The 15,040-nt window shown below is 29.7% G+C and overlaps 1 long non-coding RNA gene across 1 annotated transcript in view; it reads right to left on the reverse strand.

Moving 5' to 3' along the window:
- LOC136079878 (uncharacterized) overlaps window positions 1-15,040 on the reverse strand; it is a 28,001-nt gene that overhangs the window by 11,924 nt on the left and 1,037 nt on the right. The window contains exons 2-3 of the long non-coding RNA XR_010638300.1: window positions 12,509-12,627; window positions 5,236-5,420 (exon numbers count right to left, since the gene is read on the reverse strand). This is a non-coding gene — a long non-coding RNA (uncharacterized LOC136079878). The remainder of the gene's footprint in view (window positions 1-5,235; window positions 5,421-12,508; window positions 12,628-15,040) is intronic.

The following is a 15,040-nucleotide window of genomic DNA, read 5'->3' on the forward strand; positions in this document are numbered from 1 at the left end:
CTCTGCATTTAACGTCTTTTTCGCGGTTTCTTAAAAAAGATGTAACTATTTTGTGTACGGAATAAAAGCATGATGATGTTATTCGTCCTCTGCGTTGTTTCCACCATTGCTTTGAATGTGATTGGTTTCTTGTAGCTTTTTCTAATTCTTGTAGTTGATGGTCATTAAACGTAAGCATATCAAGAAATCTATCAGTCACACTACGTGGATCCGTCGGCAAAAAACTTAGTGTTGCAGAAGCTATTTCTGTTATTGGGAGTGGCACATCACATTCTGGAGGAGGAGTAAACATTGTATTTAAAACGGCGTTAGGGAGAACTGTTTTGACACTTGATAAAAAAGAATTTTTATCAGCATCCGTAACTTCACGCATTTCTTCTGGTCTCGGATCAAAATCTCTTTTGTCTTTACACATCAAATAAGTTTTATGTGACTTACCACTTTTGTGTTGAACAATGTTCATATCTTTTAGCATAATTGGTTGAACTTCTTTGGATGGAGCATTCCAGTTACAAACATTGTCAGTACAAGTAGGAGCGGTAAAACCTTTTGTGTTTGCAAACTATTTTTATAACAATTATAGTATATGTAACATATTTATAACATTTTATAACATCATATATAACATATTTATAACATTTTTTAACTCTATTTATAACATTTTCATTTTTATTATTTTTTAAAAACAATTTTTTATTATTTAATAAAAATAGTTTATTCAAATCATATTTATTATTCAAAAATAAAGCTTAAGTTTTTTTTTATATATTATAAACTCTATTAATGCCGAAATTTTTTTTTTTTTTTTTTGTTTCTGTCAAAAAACTTAACAACTATAACTTTATTGAAAGAAGGAAAATGATCCTTTTGCGTCCATATTTAAAGAGCTTAATTTGGAGACCGTTGCATTGTTATAAAACTGAAGTAAAATTTTTCAAAACAAAATAACAATTAGATATGGATGCAATGCAAACTGGCGATGAAACAAAAGTTGAAACTCTTGAGAATTTTATGGAAATGTCAAGCGGAGAGCTACAGTTTTATCTCCAACAGCGCGGTTTAACATCTTCTGGAAATCATAGCTCCCTTGCTGCTAAAGCTTTAATAGCATATGAGCAGAAAAATTAAACACTGACTACACAAATCTTTTGAAATCTTTCAAAATAGATTTTGATCCGCTGAAAGCCTTTGACTTTAATGATGATATCAAACAATGGCCTGTTACAAATATTGGACAAATATTTGCTTTTATCTTAGAAAGCAAAGCCTTTGAAACTGAGTATATTGGTCACTACAAACTGAAAAAAGCGTATTCTTACTTTGGAAGTGGTTTTATTGACAAGTTGTATTGCAAAAAAGTGAACGATTATATTATTATATGTACTTCGGTCACACCTTCTCAACATATTCGGGCAAAGTTCTATCAACTTTGGATTTTGTTTAATATAGATGGTGCCATTTGCACAGCGTTTTGTACGTGTACCGCAGGACAAAGTAAATGTTGCAACCATATTGTAGCAGCACTTTATAAAATAGAGTTTGCAAACACAAAAGGTTTTACCGCTCCTACTTGTACTGACAATGTTTGTAACTGGAATGCTCCATCCAAAGAAGTTCAACCAATTATGCTAAAAGATATGAACATTGTTCAACACAAAAGTGGTAAGTCACATAAAACTTATTTGATGTGTAAAGACAAAAGAGATTTTGATCCGAGACCAGAAGAAATGCGTGAAGTTACGGATGCTGACAAAAATTCTTTTTTATTAAATGTCAAAACAGTTCTCCCTAACGCCGTTTAAATACAATGTTTACTCCTCCTCCAGAATGTGATGTGCCACTCCCAATAACAGAAATAGCTTCTGCAGCACTAAGTTTTTTGCCGACGGATCCACGTAGTGTGACTGATAGATTTCTTGATATGCTTACGTTTAATGACCATCAACTACAAGAATTAGAAAAAGCTACAAGAAACCAATCACACTCAAAGCAATGGTGGGAACAACGCAGAGGACGAATAACATCATCATGCTTTTATTCCGTACACAAAATGGTTACATCTTTTTTAAGAAACCGCGAAAAAGACGTTAAATGCAGAGTTGCACCACTTCTTAAGGCTATTGTCGAACCTGTTGAATTAAAATATGTAGCATCTATCAAATGGGGTAAAGAAAACGAGAAAAACGCGGCTAAAGCATTTATGTCAACTGAGGGGGTAAAACATCAAAACCCGAAATTATTAATTTGTGGTTTATTTTTGCATAAACCACAACCATATTTTGGCGCTTCTCCGGACAACATTTTTCAATGTCAGTGTTGCCTAAAAGCTTGTGTAGAATATAAATGCCCCTTTAGTATTCGTGACGAAGAAATAAATGTTTCATGGAAAAAAACTGACTTCTTGGAGATGGTTGACAACAAAGTCATGTTAAAAAAAATCACAAATACTACACCCAAATAATTGGCCGAATGGCAATCACTGGTTATAACTCAACATATTTTGTAGTCTATACAAAGAAAGATGTTTTAGTAAACAAAATCACGTTTGATGAAGATCATTGGCAAAGAGTGCTTCCAAGTTTAATTCTGTTTTTTAAAACTTATGTCCAGCGTTACCTGCTTGGATTTGTACATTTATATACATGTCCATTGTGTGACAAGCCATGCTTAAATGAAAATGAATTTGAAAATGAAAAAGATAACAGTATTGAATGCAATATTTGCGGTCTCTTGTTTCATTGGGAATGCTGTGGAATCAATAAAAAGACAATATTGAATAATAGATTTATTTGCATACTTTGCCAATAACTTAAATGTACTTAATCATTGATTTATAGACATTTTTATATAGTTATGGAGATAAAAAGTGTATTATTTAAACATTATATAATATAAAATTTATCTTTCTATGAGATTTTCAGTAACAAACTATTGATTTAGAAGATTTAAAAAGTTTATTAATTAATAAGGCACCTCCTTATTTAGTTTAAACTGTAAATAAAAAAAAAATCAAAGATAAAATTAAAATTTTTGTATGCAACATACCCGAAATAAATGAAACAAAGTAGTTAACAAAAAAAAAAAAGACTAAATTAATATATATATATATAAATATATAAATATATATATATATATATATATATATATATATATATATATATATATATATATATATATATATATATAAATATATATATATATATAGTTTAGATAGATATAGATATAGCTGCCTGATGAACCTATATCTATATTTATCTATCTATCTATTTATATATATATATATATATATATATATATATATATATATATATATATATATATATATATATATATATATAATATATATAAATATATATATATATATATATATATATATATACATATATATATATATATATATATATATATATATATATATATATACATATATATATATATATATATATACATACATATATATATACATATATATATACATATATATATATACATCCATATATATATATATATATATATATACATATATATATATATATATATATATATATATATATATATATATATATATATATATATATATATATATGTATATGTTCGCATATACATATACTTCTGTAAAAAATTTCATTTAGAAGAAAAAGTTAATGTTTTTGTTTTTAATTAACAACTTATGCTTTGTTTTCATCAATGCAAAGTGGGGGTATAAAGTTTGTTAATATGGCACATACTGTAATAATATTATCACATAAGGGCAACAATGTGACTGGCATTTCATTTTTTGATATGCGGAAGTTTTTCATACGCCCTATGGCATGCTCAACATAAATTCTAACATTTGCAATTTTTGAGGTTTCCTGTACATCATTATATGTCATCTGAAAATTTGTATGTTTTGATGGGGGAATAGCTATGTTACACTGGTAAAATGCTAGAAGATCTTTAATTTTGAAACCTCTATCTGCAATAACTTGATCACCAGGTTGTAAATATTTCAAAAATCCGCAATCTTTAACTATGAAAACATCACTAGCTCTGCCACCATGACAATTAGACAAAAAAGAAACTGCACCATTGGGTGTTATTCCAACTAAATATTTTACAGTATAATGGTGTTTATAATTTGACCAACAAGCTGCAGCTATCTCCAAACTAGACGGTGTTTCAATAAAGAGTTCAGAACAATCAATTGTTACCGAGCATTTCGGATAGTACTTTCTGAACATGGTTGGTAAATTTCTTTTTATAATATTTCTGTTTGGAAAATGTATAATCCATTTTAACTCAAGAGAAAATAGTTTTATCCATGTTATAAATACTGAACTGACTACAGAAGTAAGAAATCATAAAACGATGAGCAAGATCTTCAGTTAAAAGAGCTAAGCGTAAACGCATCATTACAAGAAGAAATTCTTGCTGCAATGTTAGAGATTTTAATGATATTGTTTTTAAATCTCTTGGGGAAGATAAGTCTTTAGTTGTATTTTTTTTACCCTTCCAGTAGTGCATTATATTTCCTTTCCTCTGCAAATAAGAAAATAACATTTCAAAGATATTTGAATTTGCTAGGCCAGTAAAAAATTGAACATCAGAATCTCTAGTTAAATTAGCAAAAATCATTGATCCTCGTATTGGTTCATTACACTGAATAGATTTATCACAAGTTTCACTTTCTATAGCTAAACTTGTAGAGAAACTGTTTGAATCTGATTCCACAATAAGATCCAATTTTTTAAGTTTTCTTCTTTTTGTAGGAGATTCCTTATATGCATTACGAATATTCAAATACAAAGTTGGAATAGGTGAAGCAAAAGTAGGTTTTCCAAACTCAAAATGATTAAAGCAAACCACTTTATTATCAGAAACTGTAAAATTTAGTAAACCTTTTCCAACTTGATTTACCCACTGATGTCTTTTTTCAGAGTCTTTAGGAAAATAATGAAATTTTAGCTCTGTTACTTGACTTCTTTTAAGTAACCTATCCGGATACCTAGAATCGTTATTACAACCAGCAACACAGCAACGGTAGTTTGGCATTTTATAGTTATATTTTCTTTATCTATAATAATAAAAAATTCACAATATAAAACATCAAACCATAAATCTAAGCACTAGATAATAAAAATAATAGGAAGTAGGTCTTCAGCTTTGATTTAAATAAAGCGAACTTTGTTGTTTGTTTGCCCTGATTACCTTAGATGCATTTCGCAACCGCGAAAAGGTCTATTATGCTTTTACTTCTTGACGAATTTTATCCTTGATGTTCCAAATGTCCTTATTTATAATGGATTTTCCTGAACTTTTTCTCATTTCATCAGCAATTACTTTAGTAGTAACACCAAGACGACTCAGTTCTTTAACTTTAGCCTTCTCTTCATTTGATAGCTTTCTATTTTGGACATTGTGCTTGTAAAGATCTTGATCTGAAGAGTAAAATAGTTTATTTAATCAGGTTATATGATACTAAAAATTACTTTTTTCATAATTCATTTAAATATGTAACTTTAGGGTTTTAAAAAAAAGCTATTCACTCCATACTTTTTTGTCTTTCATTGCACAACATTATTGTAGCATTTAATTTATTCATCTTATTTAAACAATTTAAATTTTAAAAAACGTTAAATTAAAGTTTAATAAGAATAAATGGTAGTATCATTAGCAAACAATGCTACCTTAGATGTGAGAATATCTGGAAGATCGTTAATGTAAATTAAAAAGAGTATAGGGTTAAGGATAGAACCTTGAGGAACCCCTGAAGTTACAGAATAAGAAGAAGAGTGTTGTTCATCGAGGACAACTTTTATGCTACGATTGGAAAGGAAGGATTCAATGATCTTAAAGATGTTTTTGGATACACCATAAGAAGAAAGCTTATGGAGAAGACCAGCATGCCAAACTTTATCAAACGCTTTTGAAATGTCAAGAGCGATGGCCTTAACCTCTCCACCTTCATCTAATGCACGATAAAACCTGTCAGTTATTACTGTTAGCAAATCAGCTGTAGAACAAGAAGATCGAAAGCCATATTGATGGTCAGAAAGTAAGTTATTAGATTCAAGATAAGAAATTAAGTGTTTGTTAATTAAAGATTCAAAAATCTTGCTTATGATAGGAAGAAGACTTATGGGACGGTAGTTAGACGAATCAGATCGCTCCCCAGAATTTTTGAAGATAGGGATAACAGATGCGGCTTTCCAGCAGGCTGGAAAACAAGACTCTGATAAGCACTTGTTGAATAGTTTTGAGAGTATAGACGACAGCTCCGGAGAACACTTCTGCAAGACAATAACAGGTATGTTGTCTGGGCCACAAGCTGTAGAAGAGTCTAGGCAGGAAATCACTTTAGATACAGATGCTGGAGTGATATGAATGTCAAGCAATGGATCAACCTGTTTGTTGGCAATATCAGGTAGAACGCAACTAGTGGAATCAAGAGATGATATTGATGAAAAGTTTTTAGCAAACAGTTCGGCTTTGTCTTTAGGTGAGGTGACAAAGTCTGAACCATACAAGAGAGGTGGAATTATAGATTTGCCCTTATTATTGATATTATTAAAGATTCTCCAGAAGTCACGAGAGCCTAATTTTTGAGATGAGATACGAGATTTCATAACCTGAGAATAGCGGGTTTTGGCGTTAGACAAAACCTTTTTACAGTTGTTTCTAGCAGTAATAAACAGACGTCTGTTTTCTGGAGAATTGTTTTGCTGATAAATATGGAAGTAATGGTTTCGATTGGCAATCGCAGCTGCACAGTGTGAGGAAAACCATGGAGGAGAGTGAGGCTTGATCTGGAATCGTCGAGAGGGAATAAAAGATTCCATGCCAGCCTGAATCCACGAAGTTATGTAAGAAGCACATTTGTCGACAGGAAGTTGAAAGATTTCTACGCAAGGGCCATCACGAAGAAAATCACGGAAAGAATCCCAGTCAGCTTTACTGTAGTTGTAAGAGGTTCGATAATAGGGGTATTCAGGTGATGAAGAAGAATGAGATATTAGTTTTAAAGAGATCAAACTGTGATCAGAAGCACCTATGGGTGAATGTGGAGAAACTGAGCACTGACTAGGATCAGAAACAAGACATAAGTCGAGTAGAGAAGGTAAATGATTAGGGTTGTCAGGAAAGCGAGTTGGAAAGTTGACTATTTGAGTTAGGGATTGAGAAAGGCAAAAGTTGTGGGCTTTAAAGCCTGCAGAGTCACTGACACTAGAGCCAAGCCATTCAGAGTGGTGAGCATTAAAGTCACCGACAACAACTATATTAGCTGATGGATAAAGAGAGAGGGCTTGGTCAATATGATCAGAAATAACATCAAAAAGAGTGCAGTCTTGAGATGAAGGAGAGCGATATAGAACAAAGAGAAAGGCAATAGAGTGAAGTGGTGCTAAACGAAAGCACATGAAAGAATAGTCTGTGGATTCAAAACTAGTTTCACGACAAACAAGTGAATTCTTACGAATGTAAATGCCCAGGCCAAGCATGTGACTGTTGGAGTCTTTACGAATCAGAGGAAGATAACCATCAAAACTAAGATCACAAGATGAGACAGCCGAACTCAAATTAGTTTCACAAAGAGCAAGTAGGTCTGGTGAACTTTGCAAGAGATAAGACTCAACAGAAGAAAAGTTACTTCGAAGACCACGAATATTAGTGAATGATAGGTTTAGAGAACTTGGTGATGATGATGGTTTTTTGTGTTTTATAGTTTTTGGTACTTTATTCATTATTAAATTAGATTGAAGAACTTGACTCAAAGCATAGATAGTACTCAGAACACCGTTTAATAGCCCAAGCAATTGCCTCATTACTACTAATAAACCCTAAGCCGTAACAAAGGGCTCCAAATGTGGCCTCCGCAATGCACACCAAAATTACAAACAGGGACACCATCCATGCGCAACATGGCACTGTTAATACTTAGATATATTTCAGCTGTTGATGGAATCAGCCTCTCTGAGAGCTACCACAGAGTTCGGGAAACCTGACTACCAGCCGGCCTCAGAACCATAAAACTGAGTTTTAGAGCTGTACCCTCATAAGGAGATAATAGAATGAGTTGCCTAGTCATAAAAACAGTGACACAAGCAAACCCATGCATTGAGTCAAGAAGATCCAGCATTCAACATCCTAAACTGGAAACAATGTATTACAATGGGTGCGAGGCTGGTCAACAGATAGAATCTGTTTACCCCTTAAGTCTTTGCCTAGGAGGCCTTCTTCAAGACAGTAGCTGGGTGCATTTAACATCTGCCCAAGATGAGTATTTTTATCGAGACACATCTAGAGATCTATAGATTTATAGAGACACATCTATCGAGACATCTCTAGCCTTTACTCAACCAAGAGCCCCAAGGCAGGGGGTGTTTTAAATCGGAGTTGGCATCTCCTAGCCTTTGCCTAAAAAGGTGTATCCTACAAGGCAGCAGGACATGAAGCAGATAGTACTGGGTTACATGTTACCAGTAGCAGGATAACCTGATCTGACAAGCATATATATATATAGTGGGTTGCATAAATATAAAGTCAGTTGATTTTTAATATGATTTTTTTTTTATGTTTTTTTAAAATTTAACGCAAACAAATAAGTTAATAATTTAAATTGTTTTAAAATTTATTAACAGTGGTTTTATAAAATAATTAAGAAAAAAGATTTTTCAAAAAAAAAAGTTTTAGACTTATTTTTTGAAAAAACTTTCACACAACATGGATCAACATGCACACAACATGCACAACATGCACAAACACATCTTGGCATAGATTCAACTAGTCGGATGCATAATTCTCCTGAAAATTCTTTCCAAAGCTTTTCTAACGCCAGCTGTAATTCTGCAACACTGGCTATGCTCTCTTTGATTTATCTTTTGTCTATCTAAGCCCGGTGTTCTCAATGGGATTGAGATATGGAGAACGAGCTGGTTAAGACATGCTCATAATGTTTTTCCGATTAAGCCACTGTTTAACCGAGATTGCAGCGTGAGCCGAAGCGCCATCGTGATGGAAAATCCATTATTGTTGTCATACGTAAAAAGCTTTGGATATTGGCAAAAATTTACTTTCAAGGATCTCTTGGTAGTTGTACTGGTTAATTCTGCTGTTATAAATGTTGTATGACCCTGTTCCTATATGGAAGAAGCATCCCTATATTTCAACTGATCCTCCTCCGCCTTGTATCCTTGGTACACAAAAACAATCTTTGAACTTTTCACCAGCCAGCTTCTTGATAATAAATCTTGACTTGCAGTTTATCAGCTCAAAATTGGATTCGTCGCTAAAAATAACTTTGGCCTAGTCTTCTATAGACCAATAAAGTCTTTCTCTACACCACATCTGACACATGCAAATGTGGTTTTCGAGCAGTGACATGGCAATCAAAGCCTTATTTATATAGGCATCTTCGCATAGTTCATCTACTAATACTAACTTTACCAGGCATATTTGTGAACCCTTAAGCAAGTTTGCAGAAAGAAATTTTAGGGTCTTATGTATTCTTTTGATAGAGATAACTTTGGACTCTTGAAGTTAGCTTTAAAGACCTACCAAGCCTTGGTAAATCTTTGACATCATTATGTAGCTCATGGTTTTTAAACATTGTTTGTACACATTTAAGCAAAACATTGCACATTTGAGTTATTTCTCTTTGGCTTTTTGTTTTATCTTTTTGCAGACCTACAATTTGCCATTGTACCTTGTCTGAAACAGCTTTTCTGCCCATTTTTGTCTTTTTACTTTCCCAAGTAATTACTAATAATTATTACAAATAACTCAAGATATAAAAATGATTATTATACTTTCGCAAGAACGCTTATATTGTTTGAAAGAAGTCAACCACCAAAATTTAGATCGCTCGGATAACATTTCGTTAAGATATTTCAACTTGAGTCATTAAACTTTAGTTGACTCTATATTTGTGCTACATTAGAAATGTAGGTATGTTCTAATTAAATTATTAATTACTCAAGACAGGTTAACCTAACGAGCTAGAGATAGAGAATCAATTAATTAAGACATTTAATACAATATATATATATATATATATATATATATATATATATATATATATATATATATATATATATATATATATATATATATATATATATATATATATATATATATATATATATATATAAAACAACTAAAAAGCTGCAAATTCCTCAAACATAACCTATTCGTCACAGGATTCATCTGCTTTTTAAAACCTTTTTAACTAAATCTTTTTTTGTGTGTAATTTCAAAACAATTATCACCTCCATTAGCTGAAACACAACATTCTAAACCTTGATATTTTAAAATTGGATACAGTGTTTCAATGCAATGGTTACTGATCCATCAAAATTAGGAATATTAAACTTCTGTTTATATACTTGTATGTGTTTATTCGAGCAACTCTTCTTTGAACAAGCTTTTTTAATTGATCTGAAAAAGGTTTGTATTTAAACGAGGGATATTTATCAAGAACTTAAAATTTAACTGTAGGGCATTACCAAAAAATCACGCATGGAAACTCGTATATGTATTTTTATTATTTTCATAAAAATAAAACTGGCGATCTCCAAGTTACTCTCAATTAATTCTAATCAATATAAATATTTTCTGAACAAAAAATGGTATACATTATAAATATTAAGAAAGAATAAATTAAGTTTGAAGTGAAATCTTGTACATAACAGAAAAACTTCAATTTTAGTTACTAGATAAATAAACTTTAATTCCTCAGAAAATATAAGTTTCAATGGTATGCTTTTTTTTTAAATAATATTTATTAACATTAGTAAAGATTTCCAGAAAGTTACAGGGTTGCACTATGAATTATAAAGTCACAGCAATTGTTTAAATGCAGTTCATAAATAATCACACACGGAAGTCACGCACGGATTTTGCGAATTTGTTAATTTCATGTTGTTATTTTTATGAAAATAAAATGCTTGTGAGTGTTTCAAGCGAAATATTAAACTTTTACAACTCATATTTAATATATTTTTGATGAGAAATGGTAGTCATCAATTATTTCTAGCTAGAAGATGATGTTTTGAAAGTTATTGTATATTTTTCAAAATGTAGCGATATTATTACCCAAAAAAATAAAATTATAAAAATATGTATATTTAATTTATTCAGGAAGCCTAAAATATGATAAAAATATTTTTGTTATATTTATTCTTTAAGAAAATCAAAATGGTGTACATATTGCATAAAGTCCCAGCTTTTAATTGCTAAAACAAAAAAAAATAAAAAATCATGCACAGAAATGGAAACACCCTGTATCATTTCCTAAAACTATTAAAGAATAGACATTGTAAACTAGTTGGTCCTTACTGTAAAGTTCACCAAATAATTGCATAAAATAAGTTAGTAACTGACAAGCAAAATCAACATTTTTTCAACAAAATAAAACATAAAATGAGAACTGCAACTAAAGAACTAAAAAGTTTGTAGAGATATTTGGCTAAACGTCCCCTTTAAACAACTGGCCCAGTGCATACTAAAAAAAGTCTAAATTCAGTTGCTTTCCTTTTTTTAACATCTAATTAAGACCTTGGCTTGCTAGAAGATTTATTTGGAATGTAACAACATATCTGGAACAATACACCAGATAAAGTATTGACTGTAATCTGAGACAATTTACAACAATTAGGTTGTTTAACCATAAGTTGATGAGTCTTTGCATACCCCTAAGTATACTAGATGCATAAATTCTAAAAGACACTTTGTCACCATGTCAAAATTTAATTCCATTTAACACACCACTAAGATGTTCAGAATGCTTTTGATGATAAAAATCTGAACAAGCCAAAAAATTGTGTGGATAATCAAAAGTGGTGCCCAAAAACCTAATGGAATTAGGTTTTTGGCCACCACTTTTTAAACAAATCTCTAAAAATCTAATTTGGGTCGCCCAAAATTGCGAGGCCAATAGCAACATTTATAAACAGCAAAGACATTTTGCAAACTTTTTTTTTTTAATTTTTTACATGTATGTTTAAATTTTGTCACTATTTTAGATTTTCATTGAATAATTTCCTACATGTTTTTTTAATATAAAATATTTATGGGGTATTATTCTTTTTCACTATCAGCTATCAGGCTGGTTGAACTGACTTGATCAGCTTTAATTTGAAGCTAATGAGTTTAAAGCTGAAGCTGAAACATCGGCTGTAATCCTTAACTTACAGACAACATAGTTAATGTGATGTATATACTTTATGATAATACATGTGTTTTTTATACTTGAATACTTAATTTTTTATTTTAAACTACTTAATTTTTTTTTATATGTGTTATTTTATAATATTTAATACAAAAGTCAATATTTAGAAAATTTTGCCCAATATTCTTTAGATAAAAATAAGATTTTCTTACTCTAATCATAGTAATAAACAAAGGTAATATTTACTCTAATCATTATATTTGTCCCCCAAAGTTCATGCAATTCTATCATACATAAGTCTCTCACTAATTCTAATAAATAAAAGTTATAAACATAACTATTATAATTAAATTTACTAACCTGTCATTACTTATATTAATCAAAAATACAATCTGGTTGTTGAAGTCACTTTAACTCATATCAGTTTGCAAATATTGTCAACAGTCAGTGTGCACCAAGCATAAATATTCTTAAACATGCTGCAAAATAGAAGATATACATAAGATACATATTATATAAGACCTTTTTTTGTTCCTTTAACTTGGAACTTAATATTTTTATCCCAACATTTTAAAATTAAGTTATATAAAGAAAAATGTTGTTTAACTTAAATAAGGATATAGTCATGACTTATATAATAACTATCATCTGATTTTTAGTTATCGTTAATTATGTTAAAGTTATCAAGTTAAATTTTTAAAGTTTTATAATCAGTATTGTAAACATAAGTTAAGTATTATAAATATTACCAAGTATAAGCACTGTAAGTATAAGTTATTATTATGTATATTATGATGTTATTGTTAATATAACAAGCTTACAATTTTAAATCAAAGTCAATAATATCAATAATTAAAAAATGCAGTTGACGTATAAAACAATATCAATAACTAAAAAATGCAGTTGATGTATAACAATAAAGCTTTTTTTTGCATTTATATGTAAACACTTAATATTTATATCTGACGATGGGTTAAGTTAAACTTAAGTTTACCCACCGATGTTAACTAAGTACTTATTTAACATCAGTTATTTTGCTAGCATAAAATATAGAAAAATCAATGGAAAAGAGTGGATCTGTAAAAACAATTTAAAAGCTTTAAATTCACTAATTATAACCTATACATCACAACATTTGCCTGTTTGTACTTTTTAAATGTTTTTGACTAAATGTTTTTTGACTTTGATTAACCTCAAAGCAGTTATTCACTAGCAAAAGCAAAACTTTATTAGTAGCAAAAACAAAACTTTATTTTCTGATCATTTTAAAAATGCAAACAGTGTCTCGATAGAATAGTTACTACATGTTTAATAGTTACTGTTAAACTTTGTAAATTTATTATAAAATATATAAAAAAATTATACTATAATGGTAATAAATAAGTGAAATAACGCACAATAAGAATTATAAATGGCAACCATTGAAAAAGTTTTGTGATGATTTTTTCAATTAAAAATTTAAACCTTTTGGGAATCTTATGAGAGTAATTCCAGGTCAAAACAACCAATTTTTTTTTTAAATGCAACCCTATGTCCTTGGATTTTTTTTATATTTTTACCATAGTTAGTACATTATAAAATAAGATAAATCCCAAAATTTCAAGGTCTAACTCCCAACGGTTTGTGAGTAATGGTTGTTTTAATTTTGGCTACTATTATCGGTTTGGTCATTTTCCGCCATTTTTAAATTTACATTTCTCCTTATAAAACCAAGTCTATAAACATTTGAGTTCTAAAAATAAGTGACCTAGTTAACTTCTAGGTGAGGAATTTGAATATATAAATAAAAAACTCATTTTATAAATAAAAAGTACCTAAATATCAATTATAAATGTTGAAATAATGGACACCTGCCCCAGTAAAATTTTTAGGCGTGCAGTAAATTTTTTAAGCTTAAAATTTCAAATTAGATCATTTTATGTTTAAAGAACATTGTGAGAAAAAATCATTTCTGCCAAATACATAGTTTAAAAATTAATTGAAAAATATTACAAAAAAAGCAAATATAGCATATTTCGCTTATCGTAGTATTCAAAATATATAAAAATGATGCATACTTAAATTGATATACAATTTTTTATAATATATCCATTAAAAATTATTGATTTACAAATATATACTTATTAATTTTGTCAAAATCTTTTTTTTGAAAGTTCATATTTATCTGATATTATTTTTGGTGCACTTATTAATGTTATTACATTAATAAGTGCACCAAAATGTTATTGGTGATTGGTATCCAACTATAATCATTCCTTTGTGGCCAGAAAAACTGCTCAAATGGACCGTGTGGATGCATAAACTTTATTTTTATATCATTATATTCTTCATCTTTTTCTTCAACTACTGCAATTCACCAAAACGAGTCATATGTACATGCGTAATATTTGTATTTCTGCATTAGCTCAAAATTTATTAAACTTAAATTTTGGTAACTTGATTTTTTAGTTATATTAATAGATTTTGGATTTATATTGTTATTAGTTTTTTTAAATAACATAGATGCTTTCGAAACTGATATGCAATGGTGAAATCCTCGACTTCCTAGTATTGTTTTTTCCTTCTCAAATCGTTTATTTTATGTAGCTCTAACCATAGTTCCTTTATCAATTTTAAAGAACTTTATTGTGAGCGTTTTTTGAGTACAAAATTCATACATTGCATCGATTGTTAGTATTTGATTTTTCTTTGGACGTTTTCTTGCTGTTGTTCATTATACTGTATCACCTATTGCATCACAAGAAGATTTGCCATGACTGGTTGCAAAAAATATCCATTCAGCTTTCAATAAAAAATCTTTTGAGTGATGGCATAGATTTTGAAAATTTTTATACTGTCCTCCACATCCATCAGAAAAGTAATACAATTTGAAAATTAAAGAAGGGTTTCTTT

This window comes from Hydra vulgaris, chromosome 04 (genome assembly GCF_038396675.1).
Source record: "Hydra vulgaris chromosome 04, alternate assembly HydraT2T_AEP".
Taxonomy (NCBI): Eukaryota; Metazoa; Cnidaria; class Hydrozoa; order Anthoathecata; family Hydridae; genus Hydra; species Hydra vulgaris.